General features: G+C 37.2%; 1 protein-coding gene across 1 annotated transcript in view; it reads left to right on the top strand.

The window, feature by feature from the left end:
- BMERB1 (bMERB domain containing 1) overlaps window positions 1-25035 on the top strand; it is a 238853-nt gene that overhangs the window by 13399 nt on the left and 200419 nt on the right. The gene's annotated exons all lie outside the window — the stretch shown is intronic.

Raw genomic sequence — 25035 nt, 5'->3', positions numbered from 1 at the left:
ATTCGTTTTGCATGAACTAAAACATTTTTGCTGTAAAATAGGAAAAACATTATCATAATGATGGTGTAATTACTATTCTGTGGTTTGCTTGTCTGATCAGGGGTCTTTGTTTTGTAAACCACATGGCTTTGCATTTGTTGTGCTGAAGCTTGTTATTGCATCCCAACAAAGGGAATACCATGACCTAACTCATCTTCACCAACTGTATGCTGTTGCACAATGTGTGTCTTTATATTAGTGCTCTGGGTGTCCTTTTGCATTTAAAAAGAATATTGCAAGTATTAATATGCAGTACATCATTCATAGGAAGAGTTTTGAGGAAATACCTGTATAACACAAGCAATGAGCTGTATTCACAAGGCATTGTGATGAATATTTAAGGGGACAGCACACTCAGTTTTGTATTCTCTGGTATTGTTTGGTACATAATCAGGGTAAATGGGTACATCATATTCTCCTCTGTGCATAGCTGAAATGAACTAGGAGTTTCAAGTGATCCTAGAATTTTGACACAGCATTATATTGAATGGTAAATCCAATGTAGATCCTGGGCTAAAATGACTGCAACCTGAGTAGCAACATCTCAAAGAAAAAGCTTTTAAATAGATGTTGTACTAATAAATTAATAGAGGGACCATTAATTAAAGGGATATATTACTCAAAGGGTTTGTTTTAATCATACTTATGAAAAAGCAGCTTTTAAACACGTTAAAATACTTTTGTTGTGGAAAAAAAGTAAAAGGTTTTTAAATTTGAGGTGGAACTAACAGGAGGTGTCTGATTCCTTTCATCTGGGTCTCCTGTGACTATTTTTCTCATTGGCTAATAGAGTCAGCTCCCACATTAAAAAACATGTTGGTTTATTCAGTTCAAGAACATACATTTATGCAAAATTTCATTTCCCCATAAAAGTCCTCAAATATATTAGCGCTACTGTGCGTTTACAGTCGAAAATTATTTTCTTATCGCTCTAGCTATAGTCTAGGGCACGCTAACATCTGCATTTCAAATAGCATGAGTGCACTAAATCTCTAATATAATAAACTTCTGTGGGGGCACACGGTAAATTCATGTAGGATAACACTCAATCACTAAACTGATTGTGCGCTGAGCTAAGGATGCGCTAAGCTGATCTTGCACAAGTAGTGAAGATCATTTTGTAGTTCTGTGCTATACTATTAATAATAATGGTATAAAGCTCTACATTTTACAGTGGTATTTTGTATTGCGCTCAAGCACAACACTTAACTCGCCGCTTGTTTTAGCAATGAGTGAGCTAATAGTTAATAGTGCTCAATAAATTATCGTTTAAAAGAATGACATGCTAAAAATGTTTTTAAGCCACTTTAAGATGATTTGGTTAAAATATTTAGCCATCTAATGTGTAATTCCAGAGATCACACAAAAGATAACGCACCATGCACTATTGATTGCGCAAAACTTGTAATCTAGCCCTTAATGCTTCAAGGGAAATGATACTGAAATGTTGAAGCACTTGAAAGTGACGCAGCATAACTGTAAAAAGCCGACTAGAAACTATCACCTGATCATCTCTATGTAAAAAAGGAAGATATATTTTACCTTTAAAATGGCCTTATTAACTACATCCCAATGTAAGGGACATTAAGCAGCCAACCAGGCTGCTAGTCTCAGGACTTGCAAGAAAGTGTGCATCTGGCATGTGCAGACACAATCATGTTATTTTCCTCCTCAGTTTAAGGAAGTTACTATGAAATCTCACAAGATTCCAGTTAAATCTCATGAGATCACAGTAAAGCAAAGTGTGACATCAGCACTGATGAAGCTGATTGGCTGTTTTTTTCTTTAACATACATCTGACAGTAGCTGAAGTATAACTATTCACAGAGCACTTACTATTGTGAAATTTTGAGATAAAATATATTTTTTTTACACAGAGATGTTCAGGTGATATTTTCCGCCTTTTACAGTTATGCTGCATCTTTTTCAAGTGATTTAGCATAAGGGTATTATGTCCCTTTAATTAAGCAAAATCAAACAGCTTTGAAATATACTTGCATTATAAATTGTGTGTTCTTTTGCTGTAAAATACTTTTGAAAACTGTGTTTGTTGCCCTCTCCCCTGAAAGACTGAAGAGCCTCCATCATGCGCTTTGCCCCAACCCTGGAAAGGCCAAAAAAAATTGTAAGTTACAGTTTCCAAAAGCTGCAAATTGCCTAAACCAGCAATCCTATTTGAAGCCTTTGGAGGTTATAGAATTTGCTTTTTGGCCTCTCTAGGGAACATGGGAAAAACACAATTTTAAACAAAAACAAGAGATGGGGAAATTGACCTGAGCCTGCAATATTCTACACAGTGATTGTTTAGCTCAGATCACAAGCTTATTTATATCTTTTCAAACTGGCTACAGCAAAGAAGACCACAGACATTAATTCCACCAGATTTCATATACCCAAACTGCTCTTGATTTGCAAAACCCTGTAGATCACATTTTCAAATCAGTCCTCAAGCCACCCTAACAGGCCAGATTTTCAGGATTACCTTGGGTGAGAGCAGGTAAAGTTAGCATGTTTACTAATCAGCTGATTATTTCACCTGTGCTCCAGTTCAGATATCCTCAAAATCTGTCCTGTTAGGGAGGTCTGAGGAGAGGTTTAAACACCAGTGCTGTAGATTATGCTAATAAAATGACAGTACTAAGTGATTTTTAAACAATTCTTTTACAATGCAGTACTTATTTGCTGATATACGCTATGAGTTTATCTTCTTCCAAAGCAGGCAAGATATATACATCCTGTTTGCCTCTCAAATTTACCCTAGGGGAGGGTGAAAATAAAAATTATTCTGACATCACTTCAACTATTAAGTTAATTAAATGGATTTTCTAGTATATACAATAAACACTTTGTTTTGTTAGAGTTCTTTTAATTTGAAATACAATTCTTCTGTTACCAAGTTTTTAAAGTGACCTGAAACCACAAATTTCTCTTTCGTGATTCAGATACTGCATACAATTTCAAGCAACTTCCAATATATTTTTACTATAAATATGTCCTTCATTCTCTTGTATCCTTTGTTGAAAGAACAGCAATGCATTACTGGGAGCTTATTGAACACATTAGGTGAGCAAATGACAAGAGCCACCAATCTGCAAATAGCTCCCAGTAGTGCATTGCTGCACCTGAGCAAATCTAGGTATGCTTTTCAACAAAGGATACAAAAAGAACAGCGCAAATTAGATCATTCTAATAAATTGGAATACATTGGAAAGTTGTTTAAAATTGCATTCTCCTTCTGAAACATCAAAAGTTAAATTTTGACTTTACGATCCATTTAAGCACTGAAAATTTGATACAGCTGGACAGCCAATCAGGAGCAGCCATTCATACGTTTTTTCCAATCACCTGCCACAACTTTATCGAGTGTGTTATGGAGGAATTTTGCTTGAGCAAGACTTTGACTATAATTTAACAATTTACAGGGGTTGACACAGTGTAAACATTTGTAAATTCCTTTAACAATTTAAATGAAACCAAGCTTTTTAATTGTACGCTAGTTTGGCCTTTAAAGAGTCTGCTTATAAATCAGCTCTTATTTTTGACTACACCGTTTTTTTAAGCTTGTTCATTCTCAATATTTTTTGTTCCTGGAAGATTTATTAAATTCAAATTGTAGCACTTGGTAGTTTGCCAGATTTCTGTTATGAAATGTGAATAAATATCTGCTTTAGCCCTTCATACCTTCAGTCCCCGAATTGTCCTCACTCTTTCTCTTCAAATTAACAATTTCTCCTCAATCCTGCAGAAACATTTTCCCAAAATGCTTAGGAATCATTTGTGGTTATACTAGACAATAACAATGGATAAAAAAAACATAACGGGCTAGATTATAAGTGGTGTGCTATCGTAGTGTTAACTTGCATGCATATTAAAATTAGAAAGTAAATTCGTTCGCTCAAGTGCAATCTAATTAAACACTCGTCGGGTTAGTGCAACTGAAGACCTCACGTAAAGGCTAAGAGTTTAAAAAAAAAGTTGCACCAAACACAACATGAAGACTTTAAAATAAAGAGTTAGACTCATATAACCACTATATGTTAAAAAGTATTCATAAATATATCAATAACATTTTTTTTATGTGTTCAAAGGTTCATGGTATTTAGTCATGTATTTGACTGCAACACACACACACACACACATATATATATATATATACATATATATATATATATATATATATATATATATATATATATATATATATATATATATATATATATATAAAAGTGTGTGTGTATATACATGTGTATTTATGTATTTATATATGTGTATATGCATATTCATACATATATATATATATATACATATAAAAACATATACATATCGACATTTTAAATAGACATTCATATATATATATATATATATATATATATATTACTCGTAGCAGAGATGTGTACTCTCACTTTATCACAACGGCCAGGGTGCTAGTAGAGATTAAATGCAGGAACAAAAGACTTGCACTCACTGGACTTTTTGTATGAATTTATATATATATATATATATATATATATTACAATAAAATTATCAGATACATATAGATATATATATTTAAAAATAAAAATAAAATGTTTCTCTATGTGAAGAACATTGGAATGTGAAATATGCGGAATGAGCTTTGGTTTTTGAGCTGTAGCGTCAGGTTAGCACACATGAATAATTAGTTATCTTAAGGTGCGTTATGTAAATATTAAATATACAATATTGAAAAATATTAATAATATAAATAATTATTATAGTTACTGTAAAACATACGTATATATTTAAATTATTTTTTAGAATTTGTCTATAATAATTATTAATATTTATTATAATTTTTTTCAATATTTTATATTTACATAACATGCACTAAACTGACCCCACAGTAGACCTACTGAGCGAAACCTGAAACGCGTTATGCATATTTTACATTCCAATGTTGTTCACATAGAAAAATATGTTCTTTTTATTTTTTAATAGATATCTCTATATATATCAAATGATGTAACTGTAAAATATATGTCTATACCTATATATCTATATGAATATATACAGGCTTAGATGTATATAGATATATACAAATATCCATTTAAAAATACAAAGAACATTTTCCCCTATGTGAAGAACATTGGAATGTAAAATATTAATAACTCCTGTCGAGTATAACGCTGTGGGTTTAATATGGTGTTAGGTTAGTGCGGGAGCGATAAATGTTAGGCTTTTTTAAAAACACGCTCCATTGAATATAAAATGGCATAGTATTGTTTTTGCTATTAGCAGGTTCAGTATATTGTGAATCACTCTGTCATCATGTTGTATCATGTTTTTAACATCTGATTGGGCAGTTGAAACCCAATCAGAACTTTCCTTTGAGCCATACCTCCACATCCTGTTTAGGGCTTTTAAAAACACTGAATACAAACACCTGTTCATACTCTTGAAAAAGTTCCTATGTAATGGAATGAAACGTACGTTGAGTTTTAACAGTTTTTAGACTCCTGTGAAGCTTTGTTAGCTAGCAGTGTGTTGCAGCAACAATATAGCTAAGGGGTTTATATGTTTTATGCATTTTATACTTGACTAGCTTACATTGTATTAAAATTGCATTGCTATAGGGCTAGGCAAGGTGTGTTCTCAATTTATAGGTTCCACCTGCTGTAGCCGGCTTGCTAATATATACAAAGCTAGTGCTTGTTCTAAACATTAATAAAAAGCTTATAACCACAGAAGCTGTTTTCTTCATTGGACGCTGCTCAAGGATACAACTTTACCTATGTGCTTATTTTCACCTACTATCTTGTGAGTAGTTTGTAAAAAAATACATGGGGCTTACCAGATGTTTGATCTACACTTAGATCTCTGTTTGCGCTTTCTCTCACCCCCTTCCATGCTCCATTGAAGTTTACGGTTGAGAATACGTTAACATGGTTGCGATAACCCAAGCCCTTTAGTTAACGTGCACCGGGTTTCGCGTGAGGGCAAACGTTTTATTTTCAACTTGTAATACAAAAACATTACTTCTGGTGGTAAAATAGAGCGACACTTGTAATCTAGCCCATTATTTCTGCCTGATCAGAGACACTAGTAACATAAAATACGCCTGTAAAAGCGATGTTGATTAATTTAACATCCTAAGTAAACAGTTGTAAATGGCGTTAAACATTTTCCATGCTGTCTTCACAGTATTAAAACATGAGCGTGTTTTTTTTTATATATGAATTTTTTATTGGTTTTTGAAACAAACAAATAAGAAATACAGAAAGAAATCCACGTTTCGGGTAATATGCTATACGATTTTCATTAGTGTTCTGATAATAAATTAAGAGATGTTTCGGCGTAGTTGAGTATAGAAGCAAAAAATAAAGCCAATGATAAAATTCAAGTACTGGAAGTACGGTATAAACATCTGTAGCTCAGATATCTAATTGGCAACTTAAAAAACATTTATAGAACTTAGAGAGAAGTGATCAAGGAAGGGAGAAAAAGAAATTGAGGAGGAAACAAACTGGGTAGAGCGACAGAAGAAAAGAAGGGGAAGAGTGTTAGATTTAGGGTGTGTGGGGAAGATGGTGAGGTACCGGACCAGGGGGTTGGAAAAGGGGATGTAATATAGACTGTATCTTTCAAAGTCAGAACAACGAAAGGGTGACCTCATGTTATGAGTGGTATCATTTATTGTATATGTGACTGTAGAGATTCCCAATAGAATTTAATATCTTGGAACATTGATAGCCTATTTCTCCATAGGAGTATTCTTCAAGCATCAGTAATTCACAAGTTCTTTTTTTCCACTCAGTAATGTTGGGTACATGTGTGGATTTCCAGTGCCTAGCTAACAGGGATCTGCCCACCATATATGTGTTATAGTGCCTATGCCCCTCCATTCCCTCCATCACAAACTCATGAGCGTTTTTTAGTTTAAAACTATTGAACTATTTTAGACACCTTCCAAACACCTAGGGGCTACAGATTTAAAAAAAATAGAAGCCTTAGGGGCTGTATATAAGCTTGTGACTATTAAATACACAAATAATATAAGTGTCCAGTGGCACATGGACTCGTTTAGGTAAGGTTTCAAGATACACTCTATCTGCTGTTCTCCACCATTTTTGCCCACCCCCCAGAAATCCCCAAATCACACATTTTTTGTTCCACTTACCGCTTCTTGGGGCCATTAAAAACTATGGCACACATTCTTAGCTCTACTGTTTTTTCAGGGGGGCACACAAACAAGGGCAGAGGGCCACTGTCAGGGTGCCAGGAATCAGACTGAGACGAGAAGTGCAAAAATAATCACATCTTTATTATTAGCAAAAAATAATAAAAAGTCAAATAACAAGCCAGGAGTCAAAACCAGAGCTGGTAGTCGGACGAGCCGAGTCAGGAGCCAAAGCGAATAGTCAGACGAGCCAGAATGAGCAACAAGGAAAACAGCAGAGTCAGGAACAAGCCAGGGATCAGGAACCAGGAAGGACGTCAGGCAGCCAGGTAATACACAGGAACTCTCACAAACAGGTCTGAGACAACGCAAAGGCAAAGCATCCTGAACAGAGGCCCTTCAAATAATAAGTGATGACATCACAATTCTGAGACTGCATCCTGTCTCACACGGATGATGCACACCAGTCTGGCCATAAAAGGAAGTGCAGGAAATGAGCAGCATCCCCACAATGCACCATAGTCAGGAAGAGAGGTGAGTAAAATGGCTGCCAGCAGCACATGGCAAACAAAACAGGGAAAAACCCTGACAGCCACCAGGCTATCCCTAAAGGCACATTAAGATTTTAAAGTGCATATAATTTTGACACTGGTGTCCTTTAGTCATTATTATGCTCTGATTCCATAGAACTTGACATTTTTATTCTAGTGTCAGCTTGGTAGCTATTATGCTAAAAGTCATTAAACACTAGTATCCCTTGGTATCTGTGGGCTAGATTACAAGAGGAGAGTAATTAATAATGAGTGGTATGTAATCTTGTACCCTGTCTCGCGTAAAGAATAATGCTATAACAAGTGGATGGTTAAAGATTTTAAACAGAACATCTTAACACTGCTGAAACATTTTTAGTGCACCCTATTCTTTTAGTGGCACTTTGGGCAGAGGGAGAGGGGCATCCACCCAGGGCCTCACACTTTGGGGGGCCTCGCACTTTCAGGGGTGTGGGTATAAGAAGGTGCAATGTATATCCTATATTTTGTTTATTAAGAAGTGTTTATTGTATCCAGATGTGTAATATATACTGTTATTCTGTATATAGGTAACACTGAATGTTGGGACAGGGTTGGGCCATACAGGGGGAGGGGAATATGACCGATGGGCTGTGGGACCCCACAAATTTGTCTTGCCCAGGGCCCCGCAAATGCTCAGGGAGCAATATTATTGTGCTTATATTGCAAGGTGTCGAGCTAGAGTGCTTCTGGGGATAAGTAAGTGTGGATACTTACCTAGATTTGCTAATTTTCTATAAAACAATTCTATGGCTGTTACAGTTATGAAATCAAGGATTTTAATCTCATGCTTTTATCTCCACCATAACTGAAAATAATCTTCTGCTGATGAGAATAGATAAACTTGGAACAGAAGTCCAGAAGTGTTTTTCTTCTGTTATGTGTGATCAGTCCACGGGTCATCATTACTTCTGGGATATAACTCCTCCCCAACAGGAAATGCAAGAGGATTCACCCAGCAGAGCTGCATATAGCTCCTCCCCTCTACGTCAGTCCCAGTCATTCTCTTGCACCCAACGACTAGATAGGATGTGTGAGAGGACTATGGTGATTATACTTAGTTTTTATGACTTCAATCAAAAGTTTGTTATTTTAAAATAGCACCGGAGCGTGTTATTACTTCTCTGGCAGAGTTTGAGGAAGAATCTGTCAGAGTTTTTTTTTTACTATGATTTTAACCGGAGTAGTTAAGATCATATTGCTGTTCTCGGCCATCTGAGGGAGGTAAAGGCTTCAGATCAGGGGACAGCGGGCAGAGGAATCTGCATTGAGGTATGTAGCAGTTTTTATTTTCTGAATGGAATTGATGAGAAAATCCTGCCATACCGTTAAAATGACATGTATGTATACACTTCAGTATTCTGGGGATGGTATTTCACCGGAACTACTCTGTTAAAGGTCACTAATCCTTTTTAATAACTATTTATCATGTTAAACGTTTTTGCTGGAATGTAGAATCGTTTACATTGCTGAGGTACTGTGTGAATAAATATTTGGGCATTATTTTCCACTTGGCAGTTTTTTTGCTTTATTTGTGACAGTTTCGTTTCTCTTCACTGCTGTGTGGGAGAGGGAGGGGCCATTTTGGCGCTCTTTGCTACGCATCAAAAAATACCAGTCAGTTACTTTTATTTTTCCTGCATGATCCGGTTCATCTCTGATAGATCTCAGGGGTCTTCAAACTTCTTTGAAGGGAGGTAAATTCTCTCAGCAGAGCTGTGAGAATTCTTATAGTGACTGTGAATAAAAACGTTGCTTTGTATTTTTTATGTCAAATTTAATTATTGTTATTTTACTAATGGGAACAAACCTTTGCTAAAAGTTTTGTTGTTTTAAAGTTTGATGCTATAACTGTTTTTCAGTTCACTATTTCAACTGTCATTTAATCGTTAGTACCTCTTTGAGGCACAGTACGTTTTTTGCTAAAAAAGATTATAACCAAGTTGTAAGTTTTTTGCTAGTGTGTTAAACATGTCTGACTCAGAGGAAGATATCTGTGTCATTTGTTCCAATGCCAAGGTGGAGCCCAATAGAAATTTATGTACTAACTGTATTGATGCTACTTTAAATAAAAGTCAATCTGTACAATGTGAACAAATTTCACCAAACAGCGAGGGGAGAGTTATGCCGACTAACTCGCCTCACGCGGCAGTACCTGCATCTCCCGCCCGGGAGGTGCGTGATATTTTGGCGCCTAGTACATCTGGGCGGCCATTACAGATAACATTACAAGATATGGCTACTGTTATGACTGAAGTTTTGTCTAAATTACCAGAACTAAGAGGCAAGCGTGATCACTCTGGGGTGAGAACAGAGTGCGCTGACAATGCTAGGGCCATGTCTGATACTGCGTCACAGCTCGCAGAGCATGAGGACGGAGAGCTTCATTCTGTGGGTGACGGTTCTGATCCAAACAGATTGGACTCAGATATTTCAAATTTTAAATTTAAATTGGAGAACCTCCGTGTATTACTAGGGGAGGTCTTAGCAGCTCTCAACGATTGTAACACCGTTGCAATACCAGAGAAACTGTGTAGGTTGGATAAATACTTTGCGGTACCGGCGAGTACTGACGTTTTTCCTATACCTAAGAGACTAACTGAAATTGTTACTAAGGAGTGGGATAGACCCGGTGTGCCGTTCTCACCCCCTCCAATATTTAGAAAGATGTTTCCAATAGACGCCACCACTCGGGACTTATGGCAAACGGTCCCCAAGGTGGAGGGAGCAGTTTCTACTTTAGCTAAGCGTACCACTATCCCGGTGGAGGATAGCTGTGCTTTCTCAGATCCAATGGATAAAAAATTAGAGGGTTACCTTAAGAAAATGTTTGTTCAACAAGGTTTTATATTACAACCCCTTGCATGTATCGCGCCGATTACGGCTGCGGCAGCATTTTGGATTGAGTCGCTTGAAGAGAACCTTAGTTCATCTACGCTAGACGACATTACGGACAGGCTTAAAGTCCTTAAACTAGCTAATTCCTTCATTTCGGAGGCCGTAGTACATTTAACCAAACTTACGGCTAAGAACTCAGGATTCGCCATACAGGCACGTAGGGCGCTGTGGCTAAAATCCTGGTCAGCTGATGTTACTTCTAAGTCCAAATTACTTAATATACCTTTCAAGGGGCAGTCTTTATTTGGGCCCGGTTTGAAAGAGATTATCGCTGACATTACAGGAGGTAAGGGCCACGCCCTACCTCAAGACAAAGCCAAAGCTAAGGCTAGACAGTCTAATTTTCGTCCCTTTCGGAACTTTAAAACAGGAGCAGCATCAACCTCCACTGCACCAAAACAGGAAGGAGCTGTTGCTCGTTACAGGCAAGGCTGGAAGCCTAACCAGTCCTGGAACAAGAGCAGGAAACCTGCTGCTGCCCCAAAGACAGCATGAACCGAGAGCCCCCGATCCGGGTCCGGATCTAGTGGGGGGCAGACTCTCTCTCTTCGCCCAGGCCTGGGCAAGAGATGTTCAGGATCCCTGGGCTCTAGAGATCATATCGCAGGGATACCTTCTAGACTTCAAATTATCTCCCCCAAGAGGGAGATTTCATCTGTCAAGGTTGTCAACAAACCAGATAAAGAAAGAAGCGTTTCTACGCTGCGTACAAGATCTGTTATTAATGGGAGTGATCCATCCGGTTCCGCGGTCGGAACAAGGACAAGGGTTCTACTCAAACCTGTTTGTGGTTCCCAAAAAAGAGGGAACTTTCAGGCCAATCTTAGATTTAAAGACTCTAAACAAATTCCTAAGAGTTCCATCGTTCAAAATGGAAACTATTCGGACAATCTTACCCATGATCCAAGAGGGTCAGTACATGACCACAGTGGATTTAAAGGATGCTTACCTTCACATACCGATCCACAAAGATCATCACCGGTATCTAAGGTTTGCCTTCTTAGACAGGCACTACCAGTTTGTAGCTCTTCCATTCGGATTGGCTACGGCTCCAAGAATCTTCACAAAGGTTCTGGGTGCCCTTCTAGCGGTACTAAGACCGCGAGGGATTTCGGTAGCTCCGTACCTAGACGACATTCTAATTCAAGCTTCAAGCTTTCAAACTGCCAAGTCTCATACAGAGTTAGTTCTGGCATTTCTAAGGTCGCATGGATGGAAAGTGAACGAAAAGAAGAGTTCTCTCTTTCCTCTCACAAGAGTTCCATTCTTGGGGACTCTTATAGATTCTGTAGAAATGAAGATTTACCTGACAGAAGACAGGTTAACAAAGCTTCAAAATGCATGCCGCGTCCTTCATTCCATTCAACACCCGTCAGTAGCTCAATGCATGGAGGTGATCGGCTTAATGGTAGCGGCAATGGACATAGTACCTTTTGCACGCCTACACCTCAGACCGCTGCAATTATGCATGCTAAGTCAGTGGAATGGGGATTACTCAGATTTGTCCCCTACTCTGAATCTGAATCAAGAGACCAGAAATTCTCTTCTATGGTGGCTTTATCGGCCACACCTGTCCAGGGGGATGCCATTCAGCAGGCCAGACTGGACAATTGTAACAACAGACGCCAGCCTACTAGGTTGGGGCGCTGTCTGGAATTCTCTGAAGGCTCAGGGACTATGGAATCAGGAGGAGAGTCTCCTTCCAATAAACATTCTGGAATTGAGAGCAGTTCTCAATGCCCTTCTGGCTTGGCCCCAGTTAACAACTCGGGGGTTCATCAGGTTTCAGTCGGACAACATCACGACTGTAGCTTACATCAACCATCAGGGAGGGACAAGAAGCTCCCTAGCAATGATGGAAGTATCAAAGATAATTCGCTGGGCAGAGTCTCACTCTTGCCACCTGTCAGCAATCCACATCCCGGGAGTGGAGAACTGGGAGGCGGATTTCTTGAGTCGCCAGACTTTTCATCCGGGGGAGTGGGAACTTCATCCGGAGGTCTTTGCCCAAATACTTCGACGTTGGGGCAAACCAGAGATAGATCTCATGGCGTCTCGCCAGAACGCCAAACTTCCTCGCTACGGGTCCAGATCCAGGGATCCGGGAGCAGTTCTGATAGATGCTTTGACAGCACCTTGGAACTTCAGGATGGCTTATGTGTTTCCACCCTTCCCGCTGCTTCCTCGATTGATTGCCAAAATCAAACAGGAGAGAGCATCAGTAATTCTAATAGCACCTGCATGGCCACGCAGGACTTGGTATGCAGATCTAGTGGACATGTCATCCTGTCCGCCTTGGTCTCTACCTCTAAGACAGGACCTTCTGATACAGGGTCCATTCAAACATCAAAATCTAACTTCTCTGAAGCTGACTGCTTGGAAATTGAACGCTTGATTTTATCAAAACGTGGTTTTTCTGAGTCGGTTATTGATACCCTAATTCAGGCTAGGAAGCCTGTTACCAGAAGGATTTACCATAAAATATGGCGGAAATACCTATACTGGTGCGAATCCAAAGGTTACTCCTGGAGTAAGGTTAGGATCGCTAGGATACTGTCTTTTCTACAAGAAGGTTTAGAAAAGGGTTTATCAGCTAGTTCATTAAAGGGACAGATTTCAGCTCTGTCCATCTTGTTACACAGACGTCTGTCAGAAAATCCAGACGTCCAGTCCTTTTGTCAGGCTTTAGCTAGGATCAAGCCTGTGTTTAAAGCTGTTGCTCCACCATGGAGTTTAAACTTAGTTCTTAACGTTTTACAGGGTGTTCCGTTTGAACCCCTTCATTCCATTGATATAAAAATGTTATCTTGGAAAGTTCTGTTTTTAATGGCTATTTCCTCGGCTCGAAGAGTCTCTGAGTTATCAGCCTTACATTGTGATTCCCCTTATCTGATTTTTCACTCAGACAAGGTAGTTCTGCGTACTAAACCTGGGTTCTTACCTAAGGTAGTCACTAACAGGAACATCAATCAAGAGATTGTTGTCCCATCCTTGTGTCCAAATCCTTCTTCAAAGAAGGAACGTCTTTTACACAATCTGGATGTAGTTCGTGCCCTCAAGTTCTACTTGCAGGCAACTAAAGATTTTCGCCAAACTTCTTCCTTGTTTGTCGTTTACTCTGGACAGAGGAGAGGTCAAAAAGCTTCTGCTACCTCTCTCTCTTTTTGGCTTCGTAGCATAATACGTTTAGCCTATGAGACTGCTGGACAGCAGCCTCCTGAAAGAATTACAGCTCACTCCACTAGAGCTGTGGCTTCCACTTGGGCCTTTAAGAATGAGGCCTCTGTTGAACAGATTTGCAAGGCTGCAACTTGGTCTTCACTTCATACTTTTTCCAAATTTTACAAATTTGACACTTTTGCTTCTTCGGAGGCTATTTTTGGGAGAAAGGTTCTTCAGGCAGTGGTTCCTTCTGTATAATGAGCCTGCCTTTCCCTCCCGTCATCCGTGTACTTTTGCTTTGGTATTGGTATCCCAGAAGTAATGATGACCCGTGGACTGATCACACATAACAGAAGAAAACATAATTTATGCTTACCTGATAAATTCCTTTCTTCTGTTGTGTGATCAGTCCACGGCCCGCCCTGTTTTTAAGGCAGGTAAATATCTTTTAAATTATACTCCAGTCACCACTTCACCCTTGGTTACTCCTTTCTCGTTGATTCTTGGTCGAATGACTGGGACTGACGTAGAGGGGAGGAGCTATATGCAGCTCTGCTGGGTGAATCCTCTTGCATTTCCTGTTGGGGAGGAGTTATATCCCAGAAGTAATGATGACCCGTGGACTGATCACACAACAGAAGAAAGGAATTTATCAGGTAAGCATAAATTATGTTTTTTTGCTGAACCCACCCCATAAAGGGAATTGTTGTGATTAACCGCAATATTTGGAAGCAAAAAGCATGAGATATTGTATATCTAATTTGCATATCTTACCCAGAGTTCTCTGGTGCATTGGTAACAATGTATACAGATAACTTCTGAGGATAACCGAGGGGGGGATACTTGCCTAGATTTGCTAATTTTCTATACAATAATTCTATGTCTTACTTTCTCTTTCCACACACACAAAAGAGTGTGTTTAATTTACTGAAAACTTATATATATGTCATTTAGTATACTTTATTTTAATGTGTACTTACGTAGTAAGCTTAAAGGGTCATAATACCCAAATGTTGAAACACTTGAAAGTGATGCAGCATAGCTGTAAAAAGCTGAATAGAAAATATCACCTGAACATCTCTATGTAAAAAAGAAAGATATCTTACCTCAAAAGTTCCTCAGTAGCCACATCCCATTGTAAAGGACTTCTATGCAGCAAATCATTATGTCTGTCCCGGGACAGCCGAAGGATTGAGCCTTGTGCACTCTCATGTTATTTCCCTATTCAGTGTAAGGAAGTTTACAATGAAATCACATGAGAATTTAGTCAAATCTCATGAGATCACAGTAAAAGAGTTCATGACCTCAGCACTGTTGATGCTGATTGGCTGCTGTTCATTTCTTTGTTTTTTTTTTATTTACCTGTAGCTGGGCAGTAACTAAAGTATAACTTTTTACACAGAACACAGGAAATTATGAGGTAAAATATCTTCTTTTTTTACATAGAGATGCTCAGGTGATATTTTGTGTCAGCTTTTTACAGTTATACTGCATCAGTTTCAAGTGATTTAGCATATGAGTATTATGTCCCTTTAAAGCCAATGTTATTAATGCGCCAGAAATCTTTTACTGTTGTGTAACAAATATGCCCCAGAAAATAAATGTTTTAAAACCTGTCCTTTGTTAGAAAAATATTGCATTGTTTTGCAGTTCCACACAACCTCTTCAAGAAAGAATAACTTGAGAATAAAGTAAGTTGGAAACTTTTTTTTTTAAATGATATTCTATTGCTATGTCTGAACCACAAAACAAAAAGTTATGGTTTCATGTCCCATCAACTCAACATTTTATGCAACTGTAAAGTGTAAAGGGACACTGAACCCAAAATGTTTCTTTCTTGATTCAGATAGAGCATAACATTTTAAGCAACTTTCTAATTTACTCATTTTAATTTTTTCTTCATTCTCCTGCTATCTTTATTTAAAAAGCAGGAATGTGATGCATAGGAGCCGGCCCATTTTTGGTTGAGAACCTGGGTTATGCTTGCTTATTGGTTTGTAGATGTAAGCCTCCATCCAGTAAGCAAGCGCTATCCATGGTGCTGAACCTAAAATGGACTGGCTGCTAAGATTTACATTCCTGCTTTTAAAATAAAGATAGCAAGAGAACAAAGAAAAAATGATAATAAGAGTAAATTAGAAAGTTGGTTAAAATGTTATGCTCTATCTGAATCATGAAAGAAAAATTTTGGATTCAGTGTCCCTTTAAGCTTAAAGGATGATTAAACTTGACATTTCATCAACGTATAAAATGTTTCATTATTGCAAGTGAAACATTATTGCAATATACATTCATTATTTATTTTGCTGCCTTTTGTTGTAAAATACATCTACAAATTGTGTTTGTTTCACTTTCAGGGCGACTTGAATTAATACTTTTAGGCAATTCATGTAGGCTTTTGTCAACTTCACCCTCCCCTTCAGATTCTCAGCATTCACATGTTTGTAAAAGATGGATTATCAGTATTGCATCAACATTCATGATATAGCTGTAAATCATTCTTTGCAATAGTAACTAAGTTGAATCAGTGCTAAACCACCTTAAGGGAAGAGATATGGGCAGGCTATCCCAATCTCTCTCAACTGCACATGTGCAAACAGTTTGTGCTATATCTGAATATTAGTTTGTAATTGGCTAGCAGGTGTTCTTTCGTTCTAAGGGACAGGGAAATCAGTGAAATGAATAAACATAAAACAATATGCTCATTTGACAAAATAAAGCTGCAGTTTTCATTACAAAATTATTCTCAGATATGAAGGTTCAAAATCATGTAGTTTAAAATTTGTGTTTAGTGGTCATTTAATATCCATTTAACTTGATTTTAATATATATTTATTTATTATATATATATATATATATATATATATATAATTTTTATTGTTTAAAGGAGGTACACACCAAATTGCTGATCTAGTTACCAGTTATTTGGCTATTGTCCTATGTTTATCCTAAGCATGTATGAATTGCCATATTATATTTCTTCTTTGTATCCACTACAACTTTAGGAAAAAGTATAATTTTATCCCACTGCATCTAAAACTTTTGCTGTGTTAACAAATAGTAGGAAAGCAGGTATAAGTGACACACGCATTCTCACGGGAATGTCCCATGGTAATAGCAGGGTTAATGTGTTTTTACAAAGTGATACTACATTATTTTCTTGTTGTTTATTTTCAAGAAAGTAATAGCGAGTCGCTTATTTCACTTTCATAATTCCCAGAGTGACTGTCTGGGGAAAATATCACACGTTCATGAAAATGTGTTGCAGAATATGTTGTCATTTTATGCCTTAAAGGGACAGTCAACACCAGAATTTTTGCTGTTTAAAAATAAAGATAATCCCTTTATTACCCATTCCCCAGTTTTGCATAACTAACAATGTTATAAAAATACACTTTTTACCTCTGTAATTACCTTGTATCTAAGCCTCTGCAAACTGCCCCCTTATTTCAGTTCTTTTGACAGACTTGCATTTTAGCCAATCAGTGCTATATCCAGGGTAACTTCACGTGCATGAGCTCAATGTTATCTATATGAAACACATGAACTAATGCCCTCTAGTGGTCAAAATGCATTCAGATTAGAGGCAGTCTTTAAGGTCTAAGAAATTAGCATATGAACCTCCTAGGTTTAGCTTTCAACTAAGAATAGCAAGAGAACAAAGCAAATTGGTGATAAAAGTAAATTGTAAAGTTGTTTAAAATTACATTCCCTGTTTAAATCATGAAAGGTTTTTTGGACTGTCCCTTTAAGTCGAGCGGACGTTTCTTATTTTGTTTATTTATAATACAGACAACAGCCCGCATATTTCACATATTTGTATTTTATAGGTTTACTAGGCGATAAGATTGCCCAAAGGGCAGTCTATGTTTACAAAATACAAACCCCCAAGCTAATTTTACTATAAATAAAAAATGTAAAATTAAAGAAAAAAAAATGAACAAAGCTATCCAAAATAAAAAAAATTAAACCTAAATTAATATCCCTATAAAAATAACCCCCCCAAAATAATAGCACCCCTAATTTAATACTAAACTACCAATAGCCCTTAAAAGGGCATTTTGTAGGGCATTGCCCTAAGTTAAACAGCTCTTTTACTTTAAAAAATTACTAATTACCCCATAACAGTAAACCCCCCCACACACAACCAACCCCCCCCAAAATAAAAAAATCTTACACTAAAAAAACCTATCATCTTCTATCTAAATCCTGTGCGAAGGTCGGTGCGGAGCAGTCTGCCCCGATGCGCAGATCCGGAACGGCGGTCCTCAGCGGTGGTTCTCAGCGGCAGTCCTCAGCGCCGGTGGTCCTCAGCGGTGTGGAGGCTCCTCTTCATCCAATCTTCGGCGTATACTAAAAATTTTATGGAAGGTACCGCAATCAATTTGGGGTACCTTGCATTCCTATTGGCTGTAATTTTGAAATCAGCCAATAGAATTAGAGCTACCGAAATCCTATTGGCTGTTTAAATCAGCCAATAAGATTTCAGTAGCTCTCATCCTATTTACTGATTTCAAAATTTCAGCCAATAGGAATGCAAGGTACCCCAATAAATATGGGATACCTTGCATTCAATCTTCAGTGTGTGACGGACGATCGCATGAGGAGGAGCCTCCATACCGTTGAGGACCGCCACTGCTGAAGACCGCCGATGAGGATCCGTGCATCGGGGAAGCCAGCTCCGCACCACCTTTGCTCTGGATAAAGATAGAAGATGATAGAGCCGTTTGGAAGAAGACCTTCTACACCGGACTTCAGGAACGGTGAGTACCTATTTGGGGCATAGTTTTAGGATTTTTTGTTATTTTTTCATTTTTTTTATTTTTAAGCTTAGGGATTTAATGGGCTGTAAAAGAGCCGAATGCCCTTTTAAGGGCAGTAAAAGAGCTGAATGCCCTTTTAAGTGCAATGCCCATACAAATGCCCCTTTAGGGGCAATGGGTAGTTTAGGTTTTTTTTAGTGTTAGGTTTTTTATTTTGGGGGGTTTGATGGGTGGAGGTTTTTTACTGTTAAAGGGGGACTTAGTATTTTTTAAACATAAAAGCGCTGTTTAACTTAGGGCAATGCCCTACAAAAGGCCCTTTTAAGGACTATTGGTAGTTTAGTTTAGATTAGGGGGTGTTTTTATTTTGGGGGGGATTTTTTTATTTTCATAGGGATTAGGTTTAATTTTTTTTATTTTTGATAAGTTTATTTTTTTGCTGTAATTTTAGACTTTTTTATTTTTTGTAATGTTAGATAATTTTTTTGTAATTTAATGTTAGTATTTTTTATTTTAAGTGTAATTTAGTAGTAATTGGGGTTAATTTAGGGGGTGTTAGGTCAGGGGGCTTAGTTATCAAATTAGTTATTTGTGTTGTGGGGGGTTGGCGGTTTAGGAGTTAATAGATTAATTAGGTTTATTGCGATGTGGGGGGTTGGCGGTTTAGGGGTTAATAGGTTAATTAGGTTTATTGCGATGTGGGGGTTTGTCGGTTTAGGGGTTAATATTGTAATTTATTTAGTTGGCGTTGTGGGGGTTTTGCGTTGTAAGGGTTAGGTAGTTTCTGTTGTGGGAGTTTAGCGATTTAAGGGTTAGTTTTTTTTCTTCTTAATACTTCATGAGGGTGGTTTTTAATTGTTTTTAATTTTTATTTCTTGTGGGCGGTTACATGTTTTTTCGTTATTTCATGTGGGCGGTTGCTTGTTTTTTTATTTTAAGGCTTCGTTTGCCTACGCTGCATCCAGGTGGATTCTTTTGGCATCCTTTGATGATGCTTGCGCAACTGGCGATGGCGATAGACGCGTTACAAACGTGATTATAGTATAGATATTTTTAGTTGGTATTTTAATACAGACATATTACATGCTCTTATACCCCATGAGAAGTAAACAAGATTTTAAACAATATGGAAGACAAAATTAAACTTTCCTGATTAAAGGGACAGTCTACGCTAAAAAATGTATTGTTTAAAAAGATAATAAAGATAGATAATCCCTTTATTACCCATTGCCCAGTTTTGCATAACCAACACGGTTATATTAATACATGTTTTACCTCTGTGATTTACCCCCTTATCTCAGTTCTGATGACAGACTTGCATTTTAACAAATCAGTGCTGACTCATAAATAACTCCACAGGAATGAGCACAATGTTATCTGTATGGCACACATGAACTGAGGAAATTTGTGGTAAAATATCTTTCTTTTTTACATAAAGATGTTCATATCACTTAAGAACTATATGACCCTAGTGTTTGAAACAATAGGGTATATTTAAGAAATACAAACTGATTACAAGATCTTTCTGAGCCTTGCAATTAATTAACATACTCAGTGAGTGTGATTTTTTTGGAATGCATTAACACCACTATCATTGTGTTAGTGCGATGTGCATGGTTTTGCAGCTGCTTATCGAATCACCTCTACTCAGGCTAATTAGGGACATATATGTAGCAGGGTTAGACTTGTGAAATACTGTATGCACTTCCAAAAAAGAGTATATTGCAAAGTGATATTTAAAGGAACAGTAAATGTTAAATATGTTTTACATAATTGTAAATAACAGTACATGCACAATTGATAAGCACAATGATAGTCTCTCCTTTTAAACTGATTTTTTTCCTCTATATTTTGACCCCCCCAAAAGTTCTCCACTGTTTATAGCCCTCCTGTGTGGCACTGTTTTATTAAAACCCACCACAAGACTGTTGTCAAATTACAATGTTCTTCATCTTGATCACTCTCGCTGTGCTCATTTACTCAGCACATACTGCACAATTATGTAAAAAAACATTTAAAGTCTTCTGTCCCTTTAAATTAGGAAACTAGTATATTGCATATTACAATCTCACAGTGTTTTATGTCCCTTTAACTAGATTTTGGAGTTGTATTTTTTCTAATTCAATAATTTTTTGTTTTAGAAATCCAAAAAGACAACATTTCTTATTAACTGAAATGACTTAGAAATGAAATGATTTCTGATAGATGGGAGTCAAGGAGTAGTAACACCTTAATGACAATGACGTACCCTGTACCTTGCCTGTCACAAGGGCCTTCCAGGGCTGTAAGAGCATGTGTTTTGCCGACAGTGATGAGACCACCCTAGAGTTAAACACATATTAACCACTTAATGTCAGTGTTTGTCACAAGGATCTTCCATAGCTGTAAGAGAATGTGTGTTGCCAACAGTGGTGAGACTTTGCTATTTTTGCATGGCTCACTGCCTGAGACATGCAGAAATTGGATGAATCTCGCTACAGACAGGGAGATCATGCTATTCCAGCCCTGTAAGCGCTACAGAGAGGGAGATCATGTTATTCCAGCCCTGTAAGCGCTACAGACAGGCAGTGTACAGAGGTTTGAACTCATGCAGCAGATGCTGTCCCATGCTGTTCCTGGGTAGGTCATGGATAGTTCTAATTGGCTCACCAGGTGTGTTTTGCATAGCAGCAGTGCAAAATTAGCATCAGACATACATTTAAAAAAATATTTTATTGCTATATTAGAGTTTCCATTTAAGGAGACATTCTACTGTAAATTACATTCTATAGTTTGTTAGAGTATATCACTGTTACATTAGGGACCCTAGATAATTATGTATTTAAGCCCTGCTGGTGAGTAAATCAGGAGTTTCCATTGCAGCTCCCGAGCATGGCTTAAGCTGTGTGTTTAGCTATGTAGTTATCTTGACTCAGTAGTGCAAAATGACATGATCTAATGAACCTGTCTTCAGACCTCCCTAACAGGACAGATTTTTAAGATACCTGAACTAGAGTACAGGTGAAATAATCAGATGATTAGTAAACAATGTTATTTCACCTGCTCTCACCCAAGGTAATCCGAAAAATCTTACCTGTTCGGTAGGCCTGAGGACAGGTTTGAAAAACAGTAAACTAGAGCATATCATTTTTAGCTTATAATAATGTTGTATTCCAAGTTGCCACTATCTTTTATATATGTTGCATAAATCTATCTATCTCTCTATTTATCTATCTATCAGTTATCTGTCTGCTTGTCTAATCTATCAGTTATCTGTCTGCTTGTCTAATCTATCAATTATCTATCTATCATTGATCTGTCTGCTCGTCTAATCTATCAGTTATCTATCTATCTATCATTGATCTGTCTGATTGTCTAATCTATCAGTTATCTATCTATCTATCTATCATTGATCTGTCTGCTTGTCTAATCTATCAGTTATCTATCTATCTATCTATCTATCTATCATTGATCTGTCTGCTTGTCTAATCTATCAGTTATCTATCTATCTATCATTGATCTGTCTGCTTGTCTAATCTATCAGTTATCTATCTATCATTGATCTGTCTGCTTGTCTAATCTATCAGTTATCTATCTATCTATCTATCTATCAGTTGCCTGTCTGCCTGTCTATCAGTGTGCCTGTCTATCTGTCTGCCTGTCTATCTGTCTGCCTGTCTATCAGTCTGCCTGTCTATCTGTCTATCAGTCTGCCTGTCTATCAGTCTGCCTGTCTATCTGTCTGCCTGTCTGCCTGTCTATCTGTCTGTCTATCTGTCTCTCTCTCTCTCTCTCTCTCTCTCTCTCTCTCTCTCTCTCTCTCTCTATCTATCTATCAATCAATCTCTCTATATATATGTCTATGTATCTATTATTTATCTGTCTGCTTGTCTAATCTATCAGTTATCTAACTATCTACCTGTCTGTCTAATCTTCCTTGTCTACTTAAATGCATTTTAAGAAAACAAAAACAAATGGATTTTGGAATTTAGTGAGCTCCTGCTTTGACATTTTTAACAATTACACCTCTGAATCAGTGCTGTGATTGCAATAATTGTTTGACATCTTAATTCTGCACAACTTCTTGCTGAAGCAGGTAAACACATGATTACAACATCAAGTCAATCCTCTCTATAGATTTGTCATTTCCACAGGAAGAGTCTGTAATTACAGACTCCAAATCTTTCAGTATTTCATCCCGCTCTTCCTCTAAATGCAGAAATGAGTCACAATTTACTGAGTATAGTTTTGTTAACGATACAAGATACTTAGTATGTCTCACATAAATTATATTTTAGATTTAAAATATAAATATACAGTAATATTATATCTTCTAGTAAAAGTCATCACAAGTTTAAGGACATATATACAGATGCTCCATGTGCCCAGTGTACCCACATTTAAACGTCCACGTGTGTGACTTTAATAATACAAATGAAGTAATTGCTGGCAATGCTTGTCACTGTCAGCTTGGGTCAATTTTATCCCTTTTTTTATCTCCTTTCCATGAGAGCATACTGAGGTAGGCTCAGAAACATGCATATATCTTAAAGGGACACTGTACCCAAATTTTTTCTTTCATGATTCAGATAGAGCATGCGATTTGAAGCATCTTTCTAATTTACTCCTATTGTCAAATTTTCTTTATTCTCTTGGTATCTATATTTGAAAAGCAAGAATTTAAGTTTAGATGCCGGCCCATTTTTGGTGAACAACCTGGGTTGTCCTTGCTGATTGGACAGAACCAATAAACAAGTGCTGTCCATGGTTCTGAACCACAAATTGGCTGGCTCCTTAGCTTAGTTGTCTTCTTTTTCAAATAAAGAAAGCAAGAGAACGAAGAAAAATTGATAATAGGAGTAAATTAGAAAGTTGCTTAAAATTGCTTGCTCTATATGAATCACAAAAGAAAAAATTTGGGTTCAGTGTCCCTTTAAGCATTTTTTGTATAACATTGTTAAAAACATTGTTGCAGACACTCACATTATAAATAGTATTACATATTTCTGGACCAATGCTTGTCTGGATATGGATAAGACCTTCATACATGTCCCCAGCTTCCTTTTTATCCACAGCCTCTTTAACAAAATCCTCTAGTACATTATAAATGATATGGTGTAAGATACGGCCTAAACAACCTTTTGTATTTAGGCTCACTCGTGCAAATCTAAAGCCGAAAGGGCTCCAAAACTCATATCGGAAATTCATGAATGGAGCCCATGATATGAACTAAAGGTTTCTTCAATCTAGAATCTGCTTATGGACAAATTATTTCTCATCTTCAATGTTTTCAATATAAGACTTGAGTCGTGTCCATTTAAGTTTCCTGGCTAGTAGCTCCATGACTTATTGTCCCCTTGAAAAGAAAAATGCTGTTTCATATATACCTGTAATTACTTTTTATAGGGTGTAGGTAAAAGAAAATGTAACCCTCTTTGTATCTCCTCTGTAAATTGGACATTATTCGGATTACTTCTGTGTCGTGCTTTCATCTGGGAGACTTAAAATCAATTAATACTTTTGTCTTTATAACCTTGCTTATATATTACCTTTTGTTTGATTAATTCACTTCTCACTACGCATTTGTGTGATTAACATGTTTAATCTATAAAGAAAAATAATTTAAGGGACACTGAACCCAAATTCTTTCATTCGTGATTCGATAGAGCATGCAATTTTAAGCAACTTTCTAATTTACTCCTATTATCAATTTATCTTCGATCTCTTGTTATCTTTATTTGAAAAAGTAGGAATGTAAGCTTATGAGTCGGCCCATCTTTGGTTCAGCACCTGGGTACCACTTATTGATTGGTGGCTAAATGCAGCCACCAAACAGCAAGCACTATCCAAGGTGCAGAACTAAAAATGGGTCGGCTCGTAAGCTTACATTCCTGCTTTTTCAAATAAAGATAGCAATAGAACGAAAAAAATGATAATAGGAGTAAATTAGAAAGTTGCTTAAAATTGCATGCGCTATACGAATCATGAAATAATTTTTTTTGGTTCAATATACCTTTAATGTAATATAACTGGAATAAGAATGGGAGTAAAGTCTTTCTCATGAGGATGTATATGTTTCCACGTATCATAGACTGACAGGTTCTTCATAACGTAGTTGATTTGGGTAAGGGATATAGTTTTAGATGATTTATCTAGTAAAGTTTCTGTAATTATACTAAAATCTCCATCTGTTGTACTACTAATAATTGGGGATAGAGTTATCATGAGGCAGATTGACAGGCCCTTCTCATGTGCAATTGTTTGCATGAGAGCAGGGAGGCGGCATTGCATGAATAAACCATGCAATGCTAAGAGGTTCATTTATTGCAAGTGGCAGAAAGGTTTACAACTTGCGAACCTGACCGCCTGCAGTGGTGATAAATTTTGCCATAAATATGGGGATCTAAAGTACCCAACAATTTGTGTCCCAACAATTTACTACATGTTATCCTTGTCCATCCGATAAATGATAAATCTGTCCCTTGGTCTC

This window comes from Bombina bombina, chromosome 11 (genome assembly GCF_027579735.1).
Source record: "Bombina bombina isolate aBomBom1 chromosome 11, aBomBom1.pri, whole genome shotgun sequence".
Taxonomy (NCBI): domain Eukaryota; kingdom Metazoa; phylum Chordata; class Amphibia; order Anura; family Bombinatoridae; genus Bombina; species Bombina bombina.
This window is presented reverse-complemented; position numbering and strand designations above follow the sequence as displayed.